The 16,542-nt window shown below is 34.6% G+C and overlaps 1 protein-coding gene across 1 annotated transcript in view; it reads right to left on the bottom strand.

The window, feature by feature from the left end:
• MAGI2 (membrane associated guanylate kinase, WW and PDZ domain containing 2) overlaps positions 1-16,542 on the bottom strand; it is a 1,467,824-nt gene that overhangs the window by 1,040,738 nt on the left and 410,544 nt on the right. The gene's annotated exons all lie outside the window — the stretch shown is intronic.

Genomic DNA, 16,542 nt, shown 5'->3' on the forward strand with positions numbered 1-16,542 from the left:
ACTAGGAAACCCTATAATCCTGGAACCCCCAATAAAATATTCATCTTTTGAATCATGGCAAAATAATTAGGAAAGGCTACGACAGCTTGCTGGATATATATTTACTTTTAATTCTGATTTGTAGAACAGTTAATGACTGTACACAGCAAGGTCATATTTGTTAATTAGACTGCATACATATGTAGAGAGAACCCATAGAAGGTTTTCAGGTAATGCTTTCCCATGCAGCTCAATAAGTTTTTAGTGAGGGCAGTTAACAGTTCACCTGGTTACTGCATCACGTGAGGGCCTCCCAGGTGGTTCAGCCATAAACAGTCTGCCTGCAAATGCAGGAGATGCAGGAGATGTGAATTCAATCCCTAGGCTGAAAATCCCTGGAAGAAAAAAATGGCATCCCATTCCAGTATTCCTGCCTGAAGAATCCCATGAACAGAGGAGCCTGGCAGGCTACAGAGTTGCAAAGAGTTGGACATGACATAATATGCACGCAGATGCACCACTTGAGGAAAGTTTCATAACTCAGGCCATAAAATTGTCCCTTTTTGCTTGATTAGCATTACTTAATATATATACATTTATATATTATATGACATATATATTATTGTTATATCTTATATATGTTTATGTATTATATATATATTATCTCCTTTATACATACAAGATTATAAATTATGTGATTTTGGAAGACATTTATAAAGATTAATGAAGAGTTAGGTATTTTAAGAAACCAAACCTGAAGCAACACTATTTAGCATTTAAAAGACATTTTTCATTTTCAAATAACTTTCACATGAATACTAATTAATCCCAACATTACCATGAAAACATTAAATAAAATTATGATCTATATTTTGTATATAAGAAAAATGAGTTATAAAGACTAAGTTCTTATTTTTTCTCTCTCTCACTTAACCCATTTATCACAGATCTACTTAAAAATCAGTCCCTCTTTAAATAAACACATGAACAACCAAACAACAGCAGAAAAAACCCTGCTGAACTCAGATTTCATCTATTGGAAAGATCACCTAAGGGAGCCCAATCCACCCCTTCTCCATGAAACCCATCATTCTGTTTCTTCTACCTCTTGCCCATTCCAACCAATTATTCCTATTAATTTAGTACCCTAGAGCTTAACTAATCCAGTTTATAGTATCTTTATTTATGAACACACCAAGGCCATTAAAGTGATTTAGTTAAAGCTATAGAATCAACAACAGAGTTAAGGTGGACACAAATCTCTATACTATCTGTCTTCTATCATAAAACTGGCTGTCACATACCAAGCTGGGATTTTTACTATTTTTTATTTCATCACATTCTTTTTTCTTGGTCCCCCAGTTAATACCTCTTTATGTCATTTTCTACTTCCATGATACAAAGAAAATTAAGAACATGGTGACCTGTGAGTAGCTACGAGTAAGGAAAGGGAGAGATGTTCTCCAGAAGTGTCAGTCCGTCCAGGCTGAGCATTATGAACAACATGTGCCAGAGCAAGAGATAAAAGGACAGCCCTTTTCGTCTGAAGCATTCACTACTAAACAGAAAGAATACTCTCAAAGTAGAAGCTTGGAGGGTATTAATTTTCATAAGGAAGGTCCGTACAACTTGTATGGGTGATGAATAATGTGGCACTTCTTCTAACAGGCCAAGCAGTTGAAATTTTATTTTATAACTTTACATGGCTTCATAACTCTAGGCAGAGGAAAGTGAGAAGCATAATAATGAGTTGGAAAAAAGTATAGATGTAGGTATGCTAATGAATACAGCTTTAATTGCTAAAATCTTTCAGGCAATAACTGATTCCAGGAAAGAGTATCTGCTTATAATGACTATTACATCAATTTAACAACATTAATACAGCCAAAATATGACAACTTAATGCTGATTATGTTCTGAACATGTTGAGAACTATGCTTTCTAGTCTCTGCATGGAGCCTAATTGAAAAATGACTATCTTATTTTCAAGGTTTATCATTAACTACAGAATAAAGGACAGTGTGGTACTTTGTTCATCCATAATGAACCAATATCCCAAGTCACAAATTTATCTGATTAAAGTGATCAAGGTCAAGTGCGAACTAAAAATTTCACAGAACAATACAGAACTTTTATTCTTTCCTCTCTTTTTCCATTAATCCTATCCTAAAGTCTTTTCTACTATAGAAAATAGAATAGCAATATGAATTTTATTAAAAATAGTTTCATTTCTTCATCATTTTTAATAAAAGAAACAATCAGCCTGCCAGGTTGAAGCACTGATGAACAATAAAGTAGCATATGCTTTTATACTGATTTTTTCACTCTGATATATACACACATAGGAAAGGATAAAACAAAATTTATAACTGACTATCTCACTTATTTTCAAGAACTGAGCAAGGGGTTAACATGTGTCCTAGTATTTGCTTTAATATGAAGGATATTTGGGTTTGTATTAGTCAGAATTTTAATATGTGCTGTGATAAAACAAATGAATTTCCAAATCTTAGTGTAAAGTTCAACAGTGCACATTTGAATCTGGATTAATTAATGTTGTCCAGGACAGTCTCTATTCTGGTAATGGATACACCAACTAAAACATATAGCCATTAAGTTCACTGCAGCAGGGGAAGAGAGATGCAGGAAGGGGACCAGTTCATAGCTTCCTCAGTCATATTGTCTCAAACTAGTCCTGTGGTTTCTACCTAACTGCAAAGAAGGCTGCAAAACTAACATGTGATACTGAGCATTACTTAGAGCTTTGCCAAGCAAAATGCTAGCTTGAGTTCAGGTATTTTTTTTATTTTGGGGGGACTAGATTTTATCTACTGGCACAAAATTGGCAATATGTCTGCTAAATCTACACAAGACTAGGAAAAAGCAACCCTTACGAGATGAAAAATTCATTTTGAACAAAAGTAGAAAATATCTGGAAACCTGCTTACTCTGTCTCTCTTAATCTTACAATTAAACCCACTATTTAAAGTCCTGTGTTATTTTGCATTTCTCCAATGCTTAATTGATCTTCTGTAAGCCTGGCTAGAAGGGCTGCAAGAGGAAGGTCAATAGACTTGGACAAAATTTTAACAGCTTGTTGATATTTCATGTGATGACTACTGAAAGGATTCTTTATTTGCTATGAAATCTTTACTGTACTATGGGCTATAAATGAAGTGACTACTGTGTAATTACCACGCAAGGGATGGCACAGGATTTTCACAAAGATGGTTATATACAGTCAGCATCAAGGTATATAGTTCAAGCCAAGATATGGAGAAGAATGGATTACAGCTAGGAGGAAAAATAAGATAAAGGCCTAGCAGATAGATGATGACATAGAGTAACTGATCTGGATCAAAGTGAATTAACAATCAATTTCAAGTTTAGAAATAAACAGAAAAAGAGTAGTTCTATAATTGTACAGTTTAGTTCTATAACTACAAAAGCTTCGGTGCTTTGTGTATTTTCATTTGCAACTATGTCCAGTATTACTATTGATGGGCATCTGAATGGAGAACTGTTCTAGTGGGAAAAAAAGCCCAAGACATTTTAGTTCATTGGCTAAATGTCTAGATTAATTACATCAGCACTAATTACATTGTTTAATAGTAGCAGTTTTGCTGCTACTTTCATCTCTCGTGTAAATAAAACTACCTTTACCCCAAAGAATTGGCTGTTAGATCAATTTCATTATGCTAGTCAAGGATTAACCACCTGTCATATTTTTATTACAGAAATATTTTGGATTGTAATTATCTGTGATGTTTCATATACTAGTAGGAAAAATGCAAGATTCTCAAGGGAAGTGTTCTGATTTACTTGGCTGCTGCTGAATGAAATTTATGAAACATTTTATTTTTCAGGGTTGATGGAAGACATGATAGTGCAATGGGGCTTGGAAGAAAAGAAAATCCTAGAGGCATGCCCTTCAAAGCTGTTACAGGCTATGAATTTGAGATTGATCTCAGTATCCTAGATTGAAAATAAAAATCATAACATGTAATTGATTCTGAATGCATCCTTTCATCCTTCCATGTACCCTCAGCAGTGGGAGCTTTTATGCCTGTGTCCTAGATTTCAAACCTATCTCGTTCTATGATGGTTTGCCTACACTCTAAATCTTTTCCTTCTGCCTTCACATATGAAGGGATTTGGGGAGTATGTGTGTGTGATACTGAGTGACTGGCTGGGACCTCACATGAAGTGTTGTTGAAATACCAATGTTTCCAGCCTACATACTAATAGCTTCACTCCAGATTGCACTGGTCCAAATAGCAACCAGAGATTAGGAATAGGCTACCCACCCCAATATTCTTGAGCTTCCTTTGTGGCTTAGCTGGTAAAGAATCCACCTGCAACGTGGGAGACCTGGGTTCGATCCCTGGAGAAGGGAAAGGCTACCCACTCCAGCATTCTGGCCTGGAAAATTCCATGGACTGTATAGTCCACAGGGTCACAGAGTCAGACATAACTGAGTGATTTTCACTTCACTTCAAGGAACTAAGAGGCTTCCCCGATGGTTCAGGGGTAAAGAATCTGCCTTTAATGCAGGAGATGCGGGTTCAATCCTTTGGGCAGGAAGATCTTCCGGACGAGGAAAAGGCAACCAACTCTAATATTCTTGCCTGAAAAATCCCATGAACAGAGGAACTTGGCGGGCTACAATACAAAGGGTCAGAAGGAGTCAAACATGACTCAGCAACTAAGTACAGCAGCAGAAGGAACTAAGATACCACATGCAGTGTGGTATGTCCCAAACAAACTATATATAAATATATGTGTACACACACATACACACACGCACAAAATCTAGTCCCTAACTGTGAAAGTCTGGAGAATCATCACTTTGGTCAATACGAAAGGAAATCAAGCACTGATAACACACATCATAATAAAAATTGGGAAGCCCATGTACTAATTTACAATGAAAAATTACTCTCACAATTATAAGCTCAATGATCTTGGGCTACTTATTAACCTGCTGAACCTCACCACCCTTTCTTCATAATGAAGAGAAAGTCAGGAACTGATAGGCCATGTGCTTGATATCAGCTTTAGGCTTCCTGGACAAGGATGGATCATTACAAAAGTCTCATTACCTGAGCCTCTCTTATCCACCAGGCTTACACTGAAGAAGCCATTGATCCTTTGTTCCCAGCCTAAGGGCTTTGTTTAAAGATTCTGGAAGATTGAGATTTATCCTCTGGACAAAAATGTGTGTCTCTAACTAGAAATGATTAACTAAGTGTACTATCAAAAGGTAATCCAAGAAAACCTGTAGTACTTCAGGGATTGGCCATGATTTTTGGTTTTCCTTTCTTCTTATTCCTGCTTTCTTCTCTTGATCTGTGTTTTAGTCATTTCATATTCCCAGTACCCAGCTGGTCATACATACATTACAGCTCTCAATGTTAGTTGAATTGAATTAAAATAAGTTACAATACATGAAAGTTTATAAATTTTTACTCTCTTTAATTTTAATAGGTTATCAGGTATGTTGATGACACTTTGAATTAACAATCACACTTTTACAACTAATGAATCTGGAAGATAATTTTTGTGAATAGAGCCATATTCAGAAGGAAAATAACATCCAACCTACAGAAATTGAAATTAAATTTTTATATTTATATCTGGGAACCAGATGTATTTTTTTCCAAAACTAATATTAGGTCAACATACTGGCTGAAATACAAATACAAAAATTGGTTTGCCAGTTGTACTGAGTCATATTTTCCTATTATAAACATTTTTCTTACATTTTATTTTACCAAAAGAGTCACAGTATTATTCCTTAATAAGCTTTGTAGTAAAGAAATGATGGTGCAACTCACAAAAAGCTGCCAATGTTGACCTGTGATCACAGATGCTATGCCACTTAATGCTGATATTGTTCTACATTTTTCAAACTGTGATTAATTTTCTGTAGTGCTTCAAATAATGTATTCAACTTCTCATTTTTAATTAAGATTCCTTTTCTTGCTCTAAGTTTAAATTATGTTCTGAAAGCAAGTTTTGTCAATTGCTTTTTCATGTGAGAAATATAATTATGAACTAAAGTTTGTTAGTGTCATATTCATATTTTTAATAATAAGATTGCGAATAAAAAATGAACAATGATTTTGATACACATTTAAAGTGTTTCATTTTATAAGAGTAGATTAAATCTAGAATATACTGATAATGTTTATGTCTCCTGTTTTTCTAAAAAAACAAATGAATTTCCTTGGTATTTAAATAGCCAGTTAGCTTACTGTTAACAAATCTTTAGGAGCTTAGATATAAGTAGAGAATAAAAACACTATATAAAAATGTTCTATAAATTTTTTCACTAACCTCTGAATGCAATTATTTAAATTGCAAGTGTTCAACTACAGATTCTCTGTGTGACCCCATAGACAGCAGCCGAGTCGGACATGACTGAAGTGACTTGGTAGCAGCAGCAGCAACTACAGATTCATCAAAAAGGATTTAAAAATTTAGAGTAGTCTTTTAAAAATAATAAGTTTAAGACACTGATACTGTATGCCTGTTGGGTTATTACAGAAAACAAAAATGCTTAAAGGTGATATTTTCCTTCATACCAAAAGGTCTTAGAGATATGATGTTTTCTGCAGGAGCGTTCCGCTGTCCACTTTCCAGATTCTCAAATGTTAAGTGGTGATTGCAGCCATAGTAGCAATTTCTGAATAGTGCCTTTGTGAAACTTCGAGATTTATCAATTCTGGCTTCATGAAATTTCTTAATTCTGGATTTATGGATCATAGCCACAGCCCTCAGAAGTAGCAGTTACCCTGGTAGGGCAGTGTATTGTTTGAGTATTATTCCTGAGGATCTATCCTGCAACCCTCTTCTCTAATTTTTTCAGCAGTTTTCTAAACAACTACATTTCTAAATCTCTTCCTTTTGAAAATAACTTACATATCTTTATTTCCTGGGCTGAACCCTAAAGGACACATTATACATTATTTTGCTTAATGGATTAGAAAAAAGTCTTTGACACTGAAAGCAATAAAAAGAGAATGAAAGCTGGACAGAATATAAGCTTGGCTTACCACTCACTGGCTTCTCAATAGTTTACAATGCTCAGTTGACACCAGATATTATCGTGGGTATTATCCTGGATCCTTTGAGTCAGAATCTGGGCATTTACCCTGAAACCAGGGAAGATTGGTGAACACATGTGGATCTCTCAATTTCATGTGTTCCTGGTGAAAGGATCAAACAAATTGTACCAAGTTGTGTCACCATGTACCAATGCTTGGCTCATTGGAGGATTCAGGATCTGAGAAGCTGTCACTGCACTGGGCTGCATGTGACAGCTAAATGAGTGGGTAACAGTTCTGCTATGAAGGGAATGTAGCACGTCTCTTCAACAGGAGAAGGGCCATTTTCCCCATTAAAGTGTTATGAATGCCAAACTAAATAACCATGTTGTCTCTGTTCTGGTTATCTCCAGAACAGGAGAAGGCGTTATTATTCAACAACATTGCTGATGTTGAATAATAATCTGCTACTGATCTTGGTCTTTCTGGAGCCTTTGGAGGAATGACTAGTGGGGCGCCTGTACAATGGCTATGGGAATAATTGTGTGATTTAAAGGCCTTGTATAATGCATTATCTATTCTCAACATTTTTTCTGCCTTTATGGGAAACATCAGATTAAAAATGGAGATATACACCAAGCAATCTTTTACATTCTTGGCTTCTTGAGGTTTTTTCAGAACTGTAGGGGATATCAGAGTCAAAGGAGTTAACATAATACATCCCATAAATGGTTCTTGGTGTTAGACAGACCTAGACACTTGGATTCCTTGTTACTCACTTAGTAGCTGTGATCTGTCTGAAAAATGGGAACCACAATACATTACTTTAAGGATTACAAAATTAACAACATAATTAAAGTCCTTGTATGTGGATATCTGGTAAATGTTAATTCATTCTTTTCTCCTCACTCAACCCCTTGTCCTCACACTGGTTTGCAAAAAAAAAAAATGCTTTTGTAAAATGCCAAGGTGAGAAACTGGGAACTTTTATAAATACCTACTTATAGAGTTCCATATAGTTAGAATTTTACATTTAGATTAGAATTCAGAGTATGAAATGGAGATATAAGGTCTAGAAGTGCTTAGTTAAGTAAGGCTTTAGAAGCAAACTTCAGAAATTAATAGAAGTTTTTAGATAATCCATATTTGATCTCTCTATAACAAGGTAACAGTTTTAATTATGGGAATAATACACTTATCAACTAATTTTTCTGCCCATAAATATTTTATATTCCAATATTTCTGGCAATAATGTGCTAAAAAACCAATTTGATACTTGATTGATAAATGGCCAATGAAGAGACTAATGTCTAGTTGAAAAGAACTAACTGAAGCTAGCCAATCAATAGATGTTAATTTGAGAAGTTTCCTGATAACTATCCATATATATACATATATATACTTTTTTTAATTGTGGGAATTTCTGTCTCTATTTATTTGGCAAAAATGTCTTTTCTACTGATAGAATTTCATTCATGCTCATCAGAGAACCTATCAGCCTGTGGAACTTCATTCATGCTCACTAGGTTGTTAGTCGATCTGCAGACTTCTTTGCTTATTTTTCTACTCCAACAGCATGACTGAACCCCTTTGAAGCACCCTTATATTGTTCATGTCTTCCTGGAGCTTTTGCTAGAGAGTTCTCTCATTCAGAGTGTGGGTTGGGAGCTAGATACATCTGAGACAGAATTCCTCTTCTTCCAGACTTACTAAATCATTGCTTAAACTTGGAGCCTTAGTTTCTCCATTTGTCTTCAAACATGGGATTAACATTTACTTTATATGGATTCTTAGAAAATTCTAAGATAATGTATGAAAAATATTTTTTGCACATAGGAAGTGCTTAGTAAAATAACTGTTCTAGTTGATGCTCATGGAGTCTCATACCTGGGGCTGGTCCTGGTTAGGGAATCACCAACCATTCCCCCACTGGAAACTGCTAAGATGAATCCAAGACATGAAGTCGTAGACTTCCTACAAATATTCAGTTTCTTTACTGATCAGTAGAGTTTTTTTTTATTAGTTTCAAAAAAATCAAAAAAAGAGGAAAAAAGAGAATTAGAATTCCTACCCAAACTGGGAAAGGACAGATATGCATAGCTCAGTGTTAGCTCCTCAATTCAATCTTTTTTTGAAGGACAAGGTAAGACTTATCATATATCCCTACAAATTCATTGTGTTGAGCAGCAGATGAAGCTCTGTCTTCATTCCAACAGAACTGGCGCAGATACCTGTAATTTTGTATGCACAAAAAACAGCATTCCTGAAAGCTAGCCTTTAAGTAGAAAAGGTAACAGAGCATGGAATAGATACTGGAAAACTAACTGGGAATTGATCCTATTCTAAACATCTGACTTGCCTAAGAGAGGCAGAATTTACGCCTATATTTTTAAATTAAATTGACTGTCAACCCTACATCAGTGTTCTTTTAATTATTCTGTGTGAGAAACCTTACTGACTTGCCTACATTTTTAAATAGTTCTGTAAAGATTGCACTGAGCACTAATTTAATCTCCCTTTAGCTAGATCTATTTGGATATTCACCAAAGGCCATTCAACAGCATAGGTGACATTTATTAATGTTTAACATTAGAAGACATTATATTTCATGTTAAACATATTATCATAAAGATTACAATTACGTTTTTATAACAACACACCTAAAGCTTCAAAAGCCTTTATGTCACATGTCAAATCATTAGACATTTCAAAGAAAGTGATTTTAAAAGCTTTGCATTTCTCATTATGTTTATTTTCCCAACAACTTACTAGGAATACACCGTATTTCAGAATTCATGAATAATGAAGGCAGATTTCAAGGAACATCAGAGTTATGATGGCATCCTTAACATTCAAAGAAAAATCTGAAAGTACATGCATGGCTAGTTTTATCCAGAACTGCACCTAATTTAAACCCAGCTCTTTATTTTTCCCTGAAGTCTCTGTTGTATTTGATATATCTTTAGTTTCCATAAGCTGTTTACACCTGCTTAATATCGAGGGCATTACATACTCAGAATAATTTAAGCCAATTTGATGAACTGATTTGAATAACGATAAAGAAAAGTAAGCCAGCAGAATCAGAAAAGCATGGCATTTTAGAGCAGAAAGAACCATTAGAATTCATTCTCTTCCCTTCTCTCTCTCTCTCTCTCTCCTTAATCTCAAAGGTAAAGCCTATGCCAAGGTTCCATTGTTAGTGGCAGAGCCCAGTCTAGAACCAATGGCTCTCAATTCTTAGATGAATGCTCTTTCCATAGTGCTATGTTGCCAAATAGGTAAAGCAAAGGGCTATTTCTACTCATCATGCTCTAACAATTCTAAACTGTGATGTGCAAATGACTGACTATTGTACTAAACATAAGGATATCACAATTAGTATTTTATTTTCATTGTTCTTTTGGTTAATTAAGATTGAGTGCTGTACCACAACCTACAACCTTAAAGTCCTGCAATAATATTAGTGTCCACTGTCATCAGTTTCCCTCAGCTACTATAATCATCCAACAGCCTAAGTATTCATCAGCCAACTTTGAAAACTTGGGTAGGTCTGACCTGATAAGAGTCCTAGTTCTTTCTGTTCAAAAAGTGCAGAGGCATACAAGGAAGTGAACACCTGATTTATATCCAGCTGGGCTACAACTCTGAAGTCTGCAGGGAGCAGATTCTGGGCTCCCCAGAAGGTGAGCTATTTTACATGACTGACTGGCTTTTTTGAAGGTGGAAAAATGCTTTACACACTTATCTCCAATTTTTCCTTGAGCAGCTGCTGAAACCACTGAAGCCTAAGAGTATACATGCTATCTGCCATGGTCCACAAACCCAGATTTCCTATAGAAAGCCTTCCTCTTATGAAGAGAAAAGAGAAGTACAAAACAAAAGAGAAAAAGCCAAGAAGAAAGATCGGGTCATAACCACAAAAAGATGTGATCAAGTCAGGGCAAAGGGAATTATATGTGGTTTGGAAGATCAGTAACATTGTTCACTGCTGGTGTTTATTGCTTTTCTTTTGTGCCAGATATGTTCCTTTATTCTAAAGCTACTGCCCTGTAGTGTCAAATGGGTAAATCAATACCATCCCTTTTAATATCCTCTGACTTTCCACTTTAAGCACATTTTGAAGCCATTTCTCTCCTACAGTGTATTCTGTCAACCAAACCAATGAATGTTACTATGTGACCAGGAAAATGCATTCATTTTGCTCAATGAAAAAAAAAAAAAAAGAAAATCCATGATATTTTCACATATATGACATGAAAATAGATCTTACTATTCTCAGGGATAAGAGGGAGAGGGCAAAGCTAATATAACTTTCTATAAAGCAACAACGCATTTTTAATAAATATACCAGTCAGGCACACATCTGAATGACGAGACACTTTGGAACGTTTGCTACTGCTCAGAAGCTTTTGAATTTTTTTCTTTTGACCTACATTTCCAGGGGAAGTTTATAAATCTCTCAAGAAATTTAGTTTCATTTATTTACAGATTTCCTTCTCTTTTGGCCCACAGGGCTAATAATCATATTTATTCTCTAATAACTCTTTTCTCAACACTTAGCACAAAATATAAGTAGGCTATTTTAAAAAATCAAATACAAATTCATTTTCAAACAAAAATCTGGAACTTGATTCTGAAATAATTGTGAAAGAACATGAGTCACATCCTAAAAACAACATCAGAACAGAGATTCTAAATTGATGATTCTTATTTGAAACAATAAAGTTAAATTTGAAACAGATGTGTAATATACAGCTGTTGCAATATATTGGTTTAAAATACAGTTGGACCTTCTATCTCTGGTCCTATGCCCTCATGTCTACCTACAGTTCAACTTACCATCTCAGCACAGAGGCCTATATTGCTTAAGGATATTCTGAGTACTTAATCATGTTCTTGATTACCTTAAACTCAGAGAATTTCACTTCGTTGTTAGAAGATGATTTTAGCTTTATGGTATTCCATAGATTGATTCCACTCTCACTTCTTACCATATGCTTAGAACCATACCTTCATGACACAAATTATGAGTAATTATATTCATTCATGCCTACACAAATATTGCTTTGTTGAATAAGAACACATATTTTCCACAAGCTTTAAAAGTACTTATTTTTTGCTTAAGAATTAAAATAATTTTTTCCCTATGAAGTATCCCCATGAAATTTCTGCCCTAATTCTAGACTTTTTAATAGATATGTGGTCACCTGCTTCTCTCCAATAGTTAACTCTGACCACAGTCTTATATGAGACTATAATTAGGGCAAAGGGACATTGACTCTGCATAGCTGTACCTTTCATTGTGCTGGTAAATGTTCTTCTTAAAGGCCAAGAGACCCCTAACATTTAAGAGCCTGCTTCTATTTGTTTTTACATGAAAGATAATTTAATATAACAGAGAATTTTAAAAAATGTATTAAAAGCCTTACAATTTTAATCTTTAAAATGCTTTTTAACATAGTTTAGTTATACTAACTTAAAATGCTTAAATATGTAGAAACATCATTGCATGTTATACTTCAATCAGCTCTTCCATAAAAGTAATTTCTTTCATATCTTAAACTTATGATTTTCATTTTATTTCCTTTTTATGGAAGAGTTTTAGAGTTTTAGTTTTATTGATTTCTGTCTTTTACCTGGTTTATATACACTGATATTTCTTTTGACTTCAGATAAATTTAAACTATTTCCCAATAAAACAAATGACAAAGTATGTTAGTAGGAGAGAAATTTAATTTTAACTATCCTCCATTTCATTTTGAAACTTCTAAAATTGGTTATTGAAGTCCTTTCCTCATGTCACCTGATATAAGGGAAAAAGTATTCACCATTTATATCTGTGCTCATACCTTCCTCAAAAATTAATTCACATATATAATAATTATTAAGGACAGAAAAAACAGAACTTCATCAATAAATGGAAATTATTATTTTTCTCATATTTAAAAAGCATAGTCAATTCAATCATGGTTGCTTAGACTCGTTAACGATATGCAATCATTATGCTCAGTAGAATATTAAAATAAACTCCATTTTTTATCCTTTAAACATTTGAAAATTTTCCAATGTTTTTTGTTTCGATTCCACTCATTTTTCCTCATATACTTTTGAGTCTATAAGGGCAATGCATGCTACCTTAACAAGGTACACTTAACACTCAATTAAACAATTTCATCTAATCTCTAATGGGTGCTACCAGCTTAGTGCTTCTGAAATTGTCTTTTCTATGCTATCAAAGGAATAGAAGTCCCATTTGATGGATGCTCTAAACTCTTTAGAGTTCTTTATCTACATTTATATACATTTTTCACATTCCAGATCACAACAGTTTTGTTTAATCATTATTTACTCATTTCTCATGAAGTTCTATTACCTAAAACCTATATAGCCTGAAATCTAACTGTTTGAAAGTGTCATTTTTAGTATTCATTATTTAAAAACTAAAATTTAAGTTTCACTTTAGGATACCAGTATACTCTTAAGACATTTACCATCCCCCAATAAATTGTACAGTTAGCTAAATACATAAATACTTAATACCTAAGTATTAAATAAAAACTAAATACATAAGTACATTTAGGTACAAAGTTAGGTCTTTAATAGATATGAATCAGGTGGCTGGCTGGCTTTTATTCTACAAAAAAATATAGAGTTAGTTCCTAAGGATCTTTTCTACATAATTCAATTTGAAAGAATGATGAACTGATCTCATGAGTGTGTGTGTGTGTGTGTGTGTGTGTGTGTGGCTCAATCATGTCCGACTCTTTGCAACCTATACACTGTAGCCCACCAGGCTATTCTGTCCATGGGATTCTCCAGGCAAGAATACTAGAGTGGGTTGCCATTCCCTTCTCCAGGGGATTTTCCCAACCCAGGGATTGAACCTGGGTGTCCCACATTGCAGGCAGATTCTTTACCATCTGAGCCACCAGGGAAGATCCTAAAAAAATTGTACAGTTAGCAACTAAATATATAAGTACATTTGGGTACAAGGTTAGGTCTTTAATAGATAAGAATCAAATGACTGGCTTTTATTCTACAGAAAATATACAGTCAGTTCCTAAGGATCTTTTCTACATAATTCAATTTAGAAGATGATCAACTGATCTCATGAGTGTGTGTGTGTGTGTGTGTATGTGTGTGTACTCGTGTATGTGTGGGCCTGTGAGTATAAGTAAGCACTCAGGCTCACCGTATGCTGAATAGTCTTATCTCCGCAAGTCCTGCCTTCCATGCCTAGAGACACAGATTTAAAACATATATTTTGAGACATTATGTTCAGAGATGAAGTTCTGGGAATACAAAATAAAAATGATAAATGCAGTCAACCCTTGTTTATGGGGCAGAGAACAGACTGATGAGATTTTACATTATATGCATCAATAATTAAGGCCCAGTAGAAAGTTAGATTGACAACCTCTCTCCTATGTTTGGATCAGAAATCAGCCAGCAGCCAGGTCCAGATGTCCTTCAGAAGGAGGTAAAAAAGCTAAACTGTTCACACTAAGATTTGGACAAGTACATTTGTGTGCATAGAGAGGATGGAGTCTCTGTAGCCCTGACCCTAGAACTCTCTCTTACTCACTAGGCACCTAGGAAATACAGCTCCAAGACTTTGCTCCTTTCTTACTGTTATAGTTGGTGATGGCGGAGTAATGTGGTGGTAGTAAACAGAATTACTGAGTTTTGCCTTATAAAAAATTAAACCACCCAAACATAGTTTGAAGTGAATAATTTTGTTTCCATGACCTATTCCTGTTAGTAAATTAAACAAGAGGTATCATATTAATGAATACATTAATAAAGGCAGAGACAAGCTCCACAGTATATATGTTCCTAATTATTATGGTTCTGGATACATGAAAACCAATGAGAATTACTTGACCCAAAGAATATGTAATGAATGTCACTCCATACTCAAATTCAATTGACATATTGAATCCACACATAAATTCCTAAACAACAGCTGAATTTTTCACACTATTGACACATCTTTGCTGCATACTCTTTGTAAATATCTGAACATTTCATTAAAAGTTATACTGAGTGAAGCTGGTGGATTGTCCAGATCCAGTTCATCAGTGTAAAATAATCATAGATAATATAAATCAGAATCACATCTGTCTTAGATGCTTTTTTTCACTTTTATGCCAAGTTAAGAGCATTGTTAGTGAATGGTATTATTGGATATTAGGAGTACTGGCTACAAATCTAAATTGTTCAATCATAATATTCAGATTCATTAAGTTTCTAATCATCTCCTTTATAGGAGCTATTCAAGGATTTCTAATTGAATTTATGACCTTGTATAAAAATCATATCACAAACCCCTTTATGTTTACTCATATAAGCCTAGTTATTTTACTCCTATATTTATTTTTCCATCATAGTATTTCTTGGGTACTCTAAAGAGAGATGACTTATTTAGGAAGTTAATGAACTAATGCAAAGCTTACTTCTATTATCTTCACATTTAATTACAAGTTCTTATTTATGTCATCACCTTAGCAAGGACTATAAGTATTATTGAATGTTAGCCTCTTATCTATCTTCCTCAGCTTTTAAATATAATAAAGTACCTGGATTCTTTATTCTGTATTTCAGATCTCCTTTATTTCATGTCACAGAAGATAAATTCACATGTCTGTACTGACAACATCACAGCTTTGAAAATGCATCCACTCATTTCCTTATAAATAGTTCAGTCACTTACTTTAATCTATCTTCCTCTGCCCATCACTCTAATGTCAAACTTACAAGGTCAAGAATGCACTTTTCTCTACTCCTAGTTTTAAAGCAAGAGTCCAAAAATCTATTCATTTAACTAATACCCACTGACAGAAGTAGCATTTGGACTGACAGGATGTCAATCGATAAGCATTTGCATCTAGGAATATCTGATAGTGGTGCCATGGCATTTTTGTTTTGATGAGCATTTAGTACTAACAATGGCAAGTGTCTACCCTTCCTAAGATGTGTGTAGGCTAAATGGATGCTGAATTATCCATTTTACTTCTTTGTGTGTTTTCATTTTTTCAGTATAGTCATCCTTAATCAATACCTTCTATGTAGTTCTAGTAGTTCAATCCCAGAAACTACATATATGGTTTATTTGTTTCATCCATTCCAGCCAAGTTTTTCTTTCTTTAATATCAACCTTCCAGAGACCCCATCTTTGAGTTTATTACAGTTTAAAACAAAACTAAAACAAAAGGAGGACTTCCCTGGTGACTGAGTGGCAAAGAATCTGCCTACTAACACAGTAGACCCAGATTCAAACTGTGCCCTGGAGAAGGAAGTGGCAACTCATCACTCCAGTATTCTTGCCTGGGAAATCCCACGGGCAGGGAAGCATGGTGGGCTACAGTCCATGGGATTGCAAAGAGTCAGACAAGACTTAGCAACTTAACAACAAAAACTAAACCAAAGAAAGAACATAAACAACACCCACTGATCAGTTTCCAGAGAGACTAGAAAATTTCCAAAGGTCATAGAATCTACCTTGAAAGAAACT

This window comes from Bison bison, unplaced genomic scaffold (assembly GCF_000754665.1).
Source record: "Bison bison bison isolate TAMUID 2011002044 unplaced genomic scaffold, Bison_UMD1.0 scf7180017864260, whole genome shotgun sequence".
NCBI classification, from domain to species: Eukaryota; Metazoa; Chordata; class Mammalia; order Artiodactyla; family Bovidae; genus Bison; species Bison bison.